Source organism: Hyaena hyaena, unplaced genomic scaffold, assembly GCF_003009895.1.
Source record: "Hyaena hyaena isolate Hyena2069 unplaced genomic scaffold, ASM300989v1 scaffold_496, whole genome shotgun sequence".
NCBI classification, from domain to species: Eukaryota; Metazoa; Chordata; class Mammalia; order Carnivora; family Hyaenidae; genus Hyaena; species Hyaena hyaena.
Window position 1 is genome coordinate 1,461,171 of NW_024081127.1, and position 9,739 is coordinate 1,470,909.

Genomic DNA, 9,739 nt, shown 5'->3' on the forward strand with positions numbered 1-9,739 from the left:
AAAGCGCCGGCCTGAGAAACTTCAGGGTTGCGGAAAAAGCTTACCCTTTGTTGCAGCCAACACTTGATACGCGTCTCCCACCCTCTCTGGGGGGTGGGGGTGGCAGCTGAACTTCCACACCAGCCAGTTGGCAAACCCAGAAGGGTTTCAATGGACCAAATCCCTATCCTGCTTTTTGTAATTTTTCACTTCCCTGACTCTACAAAGCCCCTCCTCACCCCACTCCCTATTCTCTCATTCTCCCTTTAAAATGCCCCCATCACCTCTATACAAATTGAACTTGCGCTCCATACACACTGGAACTCAATAACTAATAAATTACTAATAAATAACCAATTAAAATCTGTCCTCACCACTTTAACTAGTGTCAGGCTTTGTTTATTCTTGATAGTATAAGTAACTATATACAGGCACATTTTTTAAGTTTACCTATTTATTTTGAGAGGGAGAAAGAGATCAGGAGGGGCAGGAGAGACAGGAAGAGAGAGAACCCCAAGCAGGCTCCACACTTTCAGCACAGAGCCCGATGCAGGGCTCAAACTCATGAACTGTGTGAGATCATGACCTGAGCCGAAAACAAGAGTTGGATGCTTCACTGACTTGAGCCACTCGGGCACCCAGATACAGGCACATCTGCAATTTGAAGAGCCCTGACCTATCAACAGCTTCTGAAAAATTCCTCTTTTTCAAAATGGGATGCAATTTGATCTCAGAGTAACGGATGTGTGCTTGCTGTGTGTATTTGTGCAAGTTGTCTCAGGAAAAACAGCTTAGGGCTTCTTAGGTTTTCTTTTTTCATTTCTCACACAGATAAAGAGCTCCTATGACTACCATTCTCCAGCCACCTGTATCACATAAATTCCAGGTGTATTTATAATAGGGCGTCAAAACCTGGGGCGCCTGGGTGGCTCAGTCGGTTAAGCGTCCGACTTTCGCTCAGGTCATGATCTCGCGGTTCGTGGGTTCGAGCCCCACGTCGGGCTCTGTGCTGACTGCCAGCTCAAAGCCTGGAGCCAATTTCAGTCTGTGACTCCCTCTCTCTCTGACCCTCCCCTGCTCACGCTGTCTCTCTCTCTCTCCTAGAAATAAATAAAACATTAAAACAAAAAAAAACAAAAAAAAAACAAAAAAAAACAGAAAAAGAACACTCTGTTAAAAAAAATTCTTAGACATGAACTTCTTGGTAATCTGTAATTAAATCTCCTTGAAATGCTTACTGCACATCTAGTGGAGGCCAGTACTTGCCCTACTGTCCTTGAGAAGGTCAAGGGAAAGTGGGGACCACTGTTAACTCCCTCCTTGCCACCTGGGGCACTACCGGACCCATGACCATGAACTCAGGACCCCTGCTACAATGTATGAAAAGCCCATTGGGCTAGTATCTTAAAAGGGGCAGGTGCAGGGGCCAGAGTGATAAGATTCACATCTCTTCTTGGCAAGTTGCAAGAATATATGAGGAAACAGATGATTTACTGAAAGTCGGTCTCATATGACCAATATTAATTTCGTTGGCATTAATGGGGTGCCGGGCACGAACTTGTCCTCGACATACATCTTGATTTCCAGGAGAAAACACAGTACAGCCCCTTTATGACCCTTGTAAGGAAAAGCAGCAAGTGTAGTGCACAATCTAACTTTGGTGTCGTTTCATGAATTAATTGATGGTTAAACTGTGGTCATCAAACATATTTGTTACTGAGACCATTCACCACCTTAAACTAAAAAACGAGTTACGTGGTACACCGCCATTTTTAGGCTTTATTCTGTTTAAGGGGTCTTTGCTTTGGTTTGAAGAATAACTAGCTAAAAGTATAGAAGTATGTATTGGGTGGCGCAAAGCGGAAAAGAGTTTAACTTTTTAATTGGATGACAAGAATTGGAAGAACTAACATTCAAGAGGTTCTCAGCTGTTTGGAATGAATGGCTGAAGCCAATACAATAATATGAACAGACATAATAGGAAAGTGCTATGTTTGGAGTTTAACCAAATTATTCTTTAAGTACAGAACAGGGGTTGGCAAACCGTGGCCCGTGAGCCAAATCTACCCCCCCTCCTGTTTTTGTAAATAAAGTTTAATTGAAACAAAACCGCACCTGTTCATTTACGTATCGCCTCTGGCTGCTTTCATGCTACAATGGCTACGTGAGTGGTTGCAACAGAGACCGAAAAGCCTGCCCAAACTAAAGTATTTTTTCTGAATGTTCCCTGTCCAACAGGTATTTGGATACTCTATAAAGTGGTGGCTGCCCTGTCTCTAACCTTCCCATCCGAGAACTCAGATGGAGCCTCAGTGTTCCGAAATAGGATGCTATTTAATATCTTAGTCAAGAATTCCTCATTGTGCAGGGCTCCCCGTGCACCGAGAGGCATTAACATCTCTGCCCCTTGATAACCCGCTAAGTGCCAGTAGCACCTCACACAGCCCACCCTTCCCAATGCTGTCATAACCAAAATATCCTCACACAACTCCAAACACCCTTTGTAAGCAGACGGGTGCAACACTGCCCTGGGTTAAGAACCACGCTGAGATGATACGTGGTTGGAATTCCAAAGAAAAATTACTGAAGGGTCTAAATCTGGGATCTACTTCCACTCCACAAGTCTATCCATTCACAGCCTCCTTCATTCACTTGTGCAACAAATATTGACTGAGCACCTCTTACAGGGAAGACACCATGATCCTACCACTTCATCGGAGGCTGGCTGGAGGGCAGACTTTGTCCCATCGTTTAACCACCAGTTACTGCCTCTATCATTAGTCACATCTTTTTATGAATTGCTCAGCTGAACTGTGCAGGTCAAGCAACACTTGTACCTGGCAATCCTGCCTCGAACCACAGCGGAGAGGCAAATTGCCTCTGGCTCACCACAGATCCTTGTGGGCTTTCCCTAAGTGTTGTGAAGAATAAAGCTTGAAGAACCACAGGATTTCAGCACCCTAGCAGGCCCGCTGAAGAAACATGACAGCTGAAATCAATTCTGTATCTCGGAAGAAAGAGATTATGGTAGATGACCTCTAAAGCATAATTAAAAAAAAAAAAAAAAAAAGGAAACAGATTCTAAGTCCTTTCCAGTGCTCTCACACCAAATGGAACCCTCAGTGTCTTAAAAGAATTAAAATATAACTCTTAATACTTTTACTACATGGAAAATGCAGCATTAAGAAAGCCTTATGTTACTGGCTTGATAAAGCAGAATTGAAATTCTTAGCTCATATCACCCTGCACACCTCCTAATACTACCAGTCCAGAGTTGGGGATAATTTATTATACTTCAGCTCTTAGGCACACCCTGATATTTCATTACAGACAACAAAACCAAGCTATTCTCGATTCTCTCCCTGAGTCAGTCCCATGTAGACTTTTCTTTCTAAAATTCCCAATTTCGGGTCCTGCCACAAATCTCAGGCATAAAGAAAATAGTAAGAACAGACAAGCCGTAGAGTTTATTGCAATAAAAAAAAAAAATCTCATTCGTGGCCCTATCTTGTTGTCATGAACTATTCCGTTGAAAGTTTAGGTCGCAGTAAATCTTATTTATGCTGCATTCCAATCCAGGTAGAAATAGATCCACTTTGATTTATAATTTCAATCTGTGACTCTCTGTATTGTTTTTAAGTAAAATTAAAGCAGCCTTGTTAGTACTTTGAAATTTTTTTCTAGAGAGAGAAAACTCTAAATGTGTTTCATGCTCAACACTAGGAAAATATGAGGAATATGGCTTTTCTTATGACATCTAAAAATATTTTGTTTTCAATGCCAATTTTTCATTGTTTCACAAGACACCCTGAATTTCAACATAATCACCTTTCACTACTGAATACCGATACTGTAACATGTTTTCAGAGTAAACAATTGATATTTGAGTTACCAAATTCCGGAAAAAGCATGAAGACCTCCAGAGCTAAAATAAAATGAATTCATTATTTTTTTTCATTATTTGTACTTCACCATAAATTATTACTTTTATTTTACTTAACCTAAACTACATGGAAATTTTTGGAAGATAGATGGACTTATTTTACTCCAAGTGTGGTTTTTATAACTTCCCACGAAATGGTAAATCTGATAAGAATGTTTAATTATCCGTTATGTACATGCTGGAATTTTTCATCCAAAGGCAATGCCAAGAGCATTAATGAATATCATCAAATGCTACACAACGTGTCAAAGTTGTTGACCGGAAGTAACTTAAAACTGAGTATAATTGACAATATATGGCTGGATAGGAAAGCTATACCTCAAGGTGGACCCACATAGCTTGATAAGTACTAAAATGTTTAGTGATAATAAAATCTACATATTTGGACAGTGAACATGAATGTTCCAAAGCCTATTTTCACAGCTCCATAAACTAGAACATGTATTAACTAGAACAGAGTATCACGTGAAGAAAGGAACATGGTCAAAGATAATTAGGATTGTACGTCCAGATAAGCAGTAGAATGAAAAGGGAAAAAAAATGGACTTCTCCAGAGATATATCATCTGACTTACCTCAGAAGCAATTTTCTAGGGAATTGGAATATGAGAAACTATAGGATTGAGAGAAAACTCCATAAACTGAGCAATTTTCAGCTTACCAAAGAGCTCTGTTGTAAAGAAGTGCTTGAAAGTTGGTTGTTTGGCATACTTTTGGGTTCAAAACGGTTTTTGAGAGCCCATGAAAGCCTAGGTAAGCCAGAGTGCTGCTGATATATTAGTAAATATTGACATATTAGTAAAGTTTCAAGCTACACATATCCACCAGGCATAAGTGTTTTACTGGGCAGTGGTCTTCTAGATTTCAGAATTACAGAGAATATGTCTATCCACAAATTAGGTCCAGCCCTGTGACAAGAGAGGGGGGTATTTGATCCTGGGGGCAGCAACTGACAGTGACAGATATAGTATAGGGATGCTTTTCAGATAACAGCAGAGCAGGTTCACGTTTCAGTGACCGGAGAAGAAAAAAAGTATAGAGCCATGTGCCAGAAAGCCAATAATTGTACTTGGAAATGTTAAGACAGTTCACGTTACCTATTTAAAAGGACATCGTTCAAGTCAGTCTCCTGGGTCGGACCTCTCCAGGTTTCTGATCTCACGTACACCATTCTTGTCACCCTACGAAACTAGCCTTTGTTGTATAGTAGAAAGACTCAGGGTCGCGACATTCAGGATGCAGGGCTGGATTCCCAGCTCTGCTTTACCTCCCAGTGATGTGATCTTGGGCAAGATACTTAACCTTTCTCTGTTTCACTTCCCCTATCTGTAAAATAGGGTAACACTCCCTATGTGCAGGGCAGTTGTACAAAATATGAAGAATAACATAAAATACCTAGCATAGCAGGCATTCTATAAACTGGAGCCATTATTATACCTCCCGACTTACTGAAATATTCTCTGATAATTTCTGATAATGTTAGGTCTTTAGAGAAATGTCCAGAACAGCCATTCTCCTGCCCTTCTTGCTGAGAGAACCCCAGCTCCATTCATGCAGCCAGGTGTCCTGCCTGGAAGGTGGGTCGTGCTGGACTTGGCCTTAGGAGTTCTGCAGGGACTGACGGGGGTGGGGCAAGTGACCCAATTCAAATCAAGTAAATATGCAGAGAAATCTGGAAAAGATTCTCTTTCTATTTTATTTTTTTTTTAAGTTCATGTATTTGGGACATGGGAGCGGAGTGTGAGCGGAAGAGTGGCATAGATGGAGAGCGAGAATCCCAAGCAGATTCCACACGCCCCACGGAGCCCGATGAAGAGCTCAATCTCACCATCATGAGATCACGACCTGAGCCGAAATGGAGTCAGACACTTAACCGACTGAGCCACCCAGGCGCCCCAAGATTCTCTTTCTAAGTGAAAAGAGAGCTGCAAGAGAGAAGAGGCTGTTTTCCACCTGCCCTTTTCTTGTCTGGGATGAGTATTTTCACAGGAAAACAGAAGATTTGGAACCACTGATGGCATATTGTAACCAGGGTGAAGAAGGGAATTTGGAAACATGAACCTCGAGCCTGAGCACTGCCGCACTCGTAATCCAACCCAGCAACTATTTCCCTCTTGGTTTCTTGTTATGTGAGATCTAGTAATATCATCAGTGTCTAAATGCGTGCTTCTCAAACAGTCTGTAGTAAAGAAACCTTTTTTTCCCAATCAGTTGAAGCCAAAAACTGTTGTAAAATACAATAAAAATAAGTTTTTAGGATAACAGTCAGAGACTTGAAAGTCATGATAAATTCAAATTGCTATAAATGTTTCTAAATGCTTACTTAAGTACTGAGCTCCTTACAGTTCAGAAGTGAAGTCTGAGTGCTGATACCAGTCTATGGGTCACACTTTCAGTAGGACTGACCTAAGCATCATTTACCGACATGTTTTGTTTTATGCAGCCAAAGGCATCCCAATATTATAGGAAGCAGTAACTCACTTATTGAGAATTCAGCAGATATCTATTGAGCAGCTCCTATGTGTGAATCAGGGTTCAGGCACTGTGAGGAATATAAAAACAAGTAGTGCAGGAAACTTCCATCCTTACAATGGGGGGAAATATATACAAATAATAAAAAAGTGATAATCTGGAACACTGGCACCAAGTAATAATTCAGAGAAGATAACCACTCATGTTCATATAGCATATTATCTGGCTATAGAAGTGTGACAAATAATTAGGGGGAAATATAAAAACTGCCAACACTTGACCTAAAAAACCCTGAAATCCCACTGAAATCTCACCGGAGTTCACTGAATTAGTAATCTATTAAAAATTAAACAAATGGGTTCCATGTAAGGAAAAATGCTGTGCAAGAAAATTGAATTAAGTCATTTGTTGTATTGCTGCAACTCTGAATAATCTACACAAGCCAAAATTTCTACTGTGGGACACAGAGAGTTCAATTTATTATTTGTTCTAATTCAGAAAACAGAGTTATATACTTTTGAAAAAAACACAACATAGTAAAAATGTTTGCTTTAAATACAATTATTGTACAATGGCAGTGATGGGTACAGCCTACTCCATCTCTTCAATGGAATATGAATTATAATTCTCAAGAGTCCCCTTAAAACTCACACTATGAGATTAACTCTTTCATGTGATGTTCCCCTTTGAGCATGTCTGAAGTTTTGATAATACGCATTTGAAATAATATGTTTTCTTATTTCATTTATTATTTTATTATTATTTATTATTTCATTGTTTATATTTCTAAATGGATTTGTCATCATTTATTGTGACGGTATGCATGTGAAGAGAAAAGTCTTAATTTTTTAAGTCTCAACCCTTCTGAGCAAGAATTTTAATAAGGAATTTATTTTAATCAATAAAAAGAAAGAATCTAGATTTTAATAAATCAACCACTTACACTTTCTAAACTAGTGACTTTAAGATTCTTTTCAGTAGTAGAACCACTTTCCCAAACAAAGCCTTAGTTTGAGTTCAGTGTTTGCTAAAACACAGAATGTTAAGTGCTCTGCTGAAAATGTTCTTAGCCTTCATGTCCTACAGAAGAAGATCAGGAGTAGAGTCCAGGGCCTCTTGACTGGGATTCTCTTACTGCTCCCCTCTGAGGGGCCAAGAGGCACTTTCTGGAACTCTAGGACTCAGGACATTTGAGCATCTGTGTGAAGGGGCACACTGGTGCCACAGCATTTTTTTTTAATGTTCACACCTGTTAATCTCTCTATTGGAGAAGGTATGGTAGGTTGTTTTTGTAACAGAAAACTTCATCTCTTATTGATATTTCTCATCCTTTTAGATATTACTCACATTCCATATGGTTTGACCTTCTGCTTTGTTCACAATAATGCTGTGCATGAATTATTTACTCATGACCATATCTATCAGTTGATCTTATCCAAATTGGCTGACAGTGAGCCACCATCCTGCACACTTTCTTCCAGCATGATTTCCTCCTGGAAGCCTCCCTGAGTGCTGTGCTCTTAGCCTGGGTTAGGTGCCTACTCAGAACTCCAAGCTTAGTTCTGTGTCCTAGCACATTATCCTGACATTATCTATTTACTTCACTATCTCCAGTCACATGACTATAGACTCTTTACGACAAGGATGAAATTTTTAAGTAAAGTTTTATTTAGTTAAGTAATCCCTATACCCAACGTGGGGCTCAAACTCATGACTGCAAGATCATACTCTTTTGACTGAACCAGGAAGGAACCCCTAATTTTTAAGTTCTCTCAAAGACAGTCATGTAGCAGTAGTAGTAGTACCAGTATAGTGAAGTAGTAAATAAAAATTATTAAGTAGTAAATAAAATAAAAATTATTTCAAACACTTTGTTAGGTAATGTTAATATTAACCACAATCTTACTATAAACATTAGCCAAAAACACTCAAACATATAACACTTATGTTACAATCCTCTGTGCTTCAGCCATTTAGTGTAACTAAACTCTGTTTATCACACTCCATGAGGGGAAAGCTATGTGCGCCCTATTCAGCCATTGTCTGGCATGTGCAGAACACATGTGTCACCCTCAGTAATTATACCTGAATAAATTCATGAATAAATCACTACATGCTTGGGAGGATGAATAGATATAATGGCTTCCGAGACTTGATTCATATATATCTCATCATAATTGCTGTTGTGATTCCAGAGATAAGGCTCTAAAAACCCTCAGAAATAATCTTGTTGGTAGAAATGAGTTAGTTTTAAGTGTCACAAGTACATCAAATGGGAATAATAGTGTCCAAAAGTAAATTGGCACTCAGGAGAAAATGTGTACCTTGATAAAATGTATTATTAGCCTTTCAAACTCCTTGTCTTCTACATAAAGTTAATAAAAGGTAGGAAAGAAATATAAGATAGGAAAGGCAGAAGGAAGGACATAGAAAAAGAAGAGATGAAGAAAGAAGAGAAGGCAGAAGGAGGGAAAGAAAGAATGAGATCGTTCTGAAGCAAAGAACTCAACTGAAATCAGTTTTGTGCAGCACAGAATATCTTGAGAAATATGTCCCCAGGGTGCTGTTGATTTTCATCATGGTCACACATGATAATGCAGGAATTACATTGCATATTTGAATCCACCGACTTTCAGATACTTAAAATCTCATACCAAACTAATTGGGAAACAAGTATGCAATATTGAAAGTTTGGAATTGTTTCAAATTTCCTTGCACCTCCAATTGTGAAGCCACCTGTTTACAGTGTTGATGTCACACACTGAAAATGTGTACTGAAAAAACGCAACTGAAGAAGTTTCACCAATACAGAGCTTCCCAGAGACTCTAATTTAAGTGTTAATGAAAAAAGAGAACCGTCTCAATGACATCATTATAATATAAAATATGCTTTATATCATATTTAAGTGAAATCATATAATTAAAATTCATAATTTAAAAAATAAATGGCAAATATTTGCTTTGCGGGTGGAATGTACCAATTGTATGTCTATAAACATTTACTGAAAACTTCTTACTTCTGCCTCAAAAATGGCTGTATGATAATTTTTATGTGTCAACTTGATTGGGCTAAGGGACACCCAAATCATTAATAAAACATTATTTCTACCACAGGCTAATATCCCTGATGATTACAGATGCAAAATGCTAGCAAACCAATTCAGCAGCACATTAAAAAGATCATTCACCATGATCAAATAGGATTTATCCCTGAGATGCAAAGATATTTCAAAACATGTAAATCAATCAATGTGATAAATCACAGTAACAGAATAAAGGAAAAGAACCTAATGACCATTTCAATAGATGCAGAAAAAGTATATGACAAAATTAAACACTCATTTAT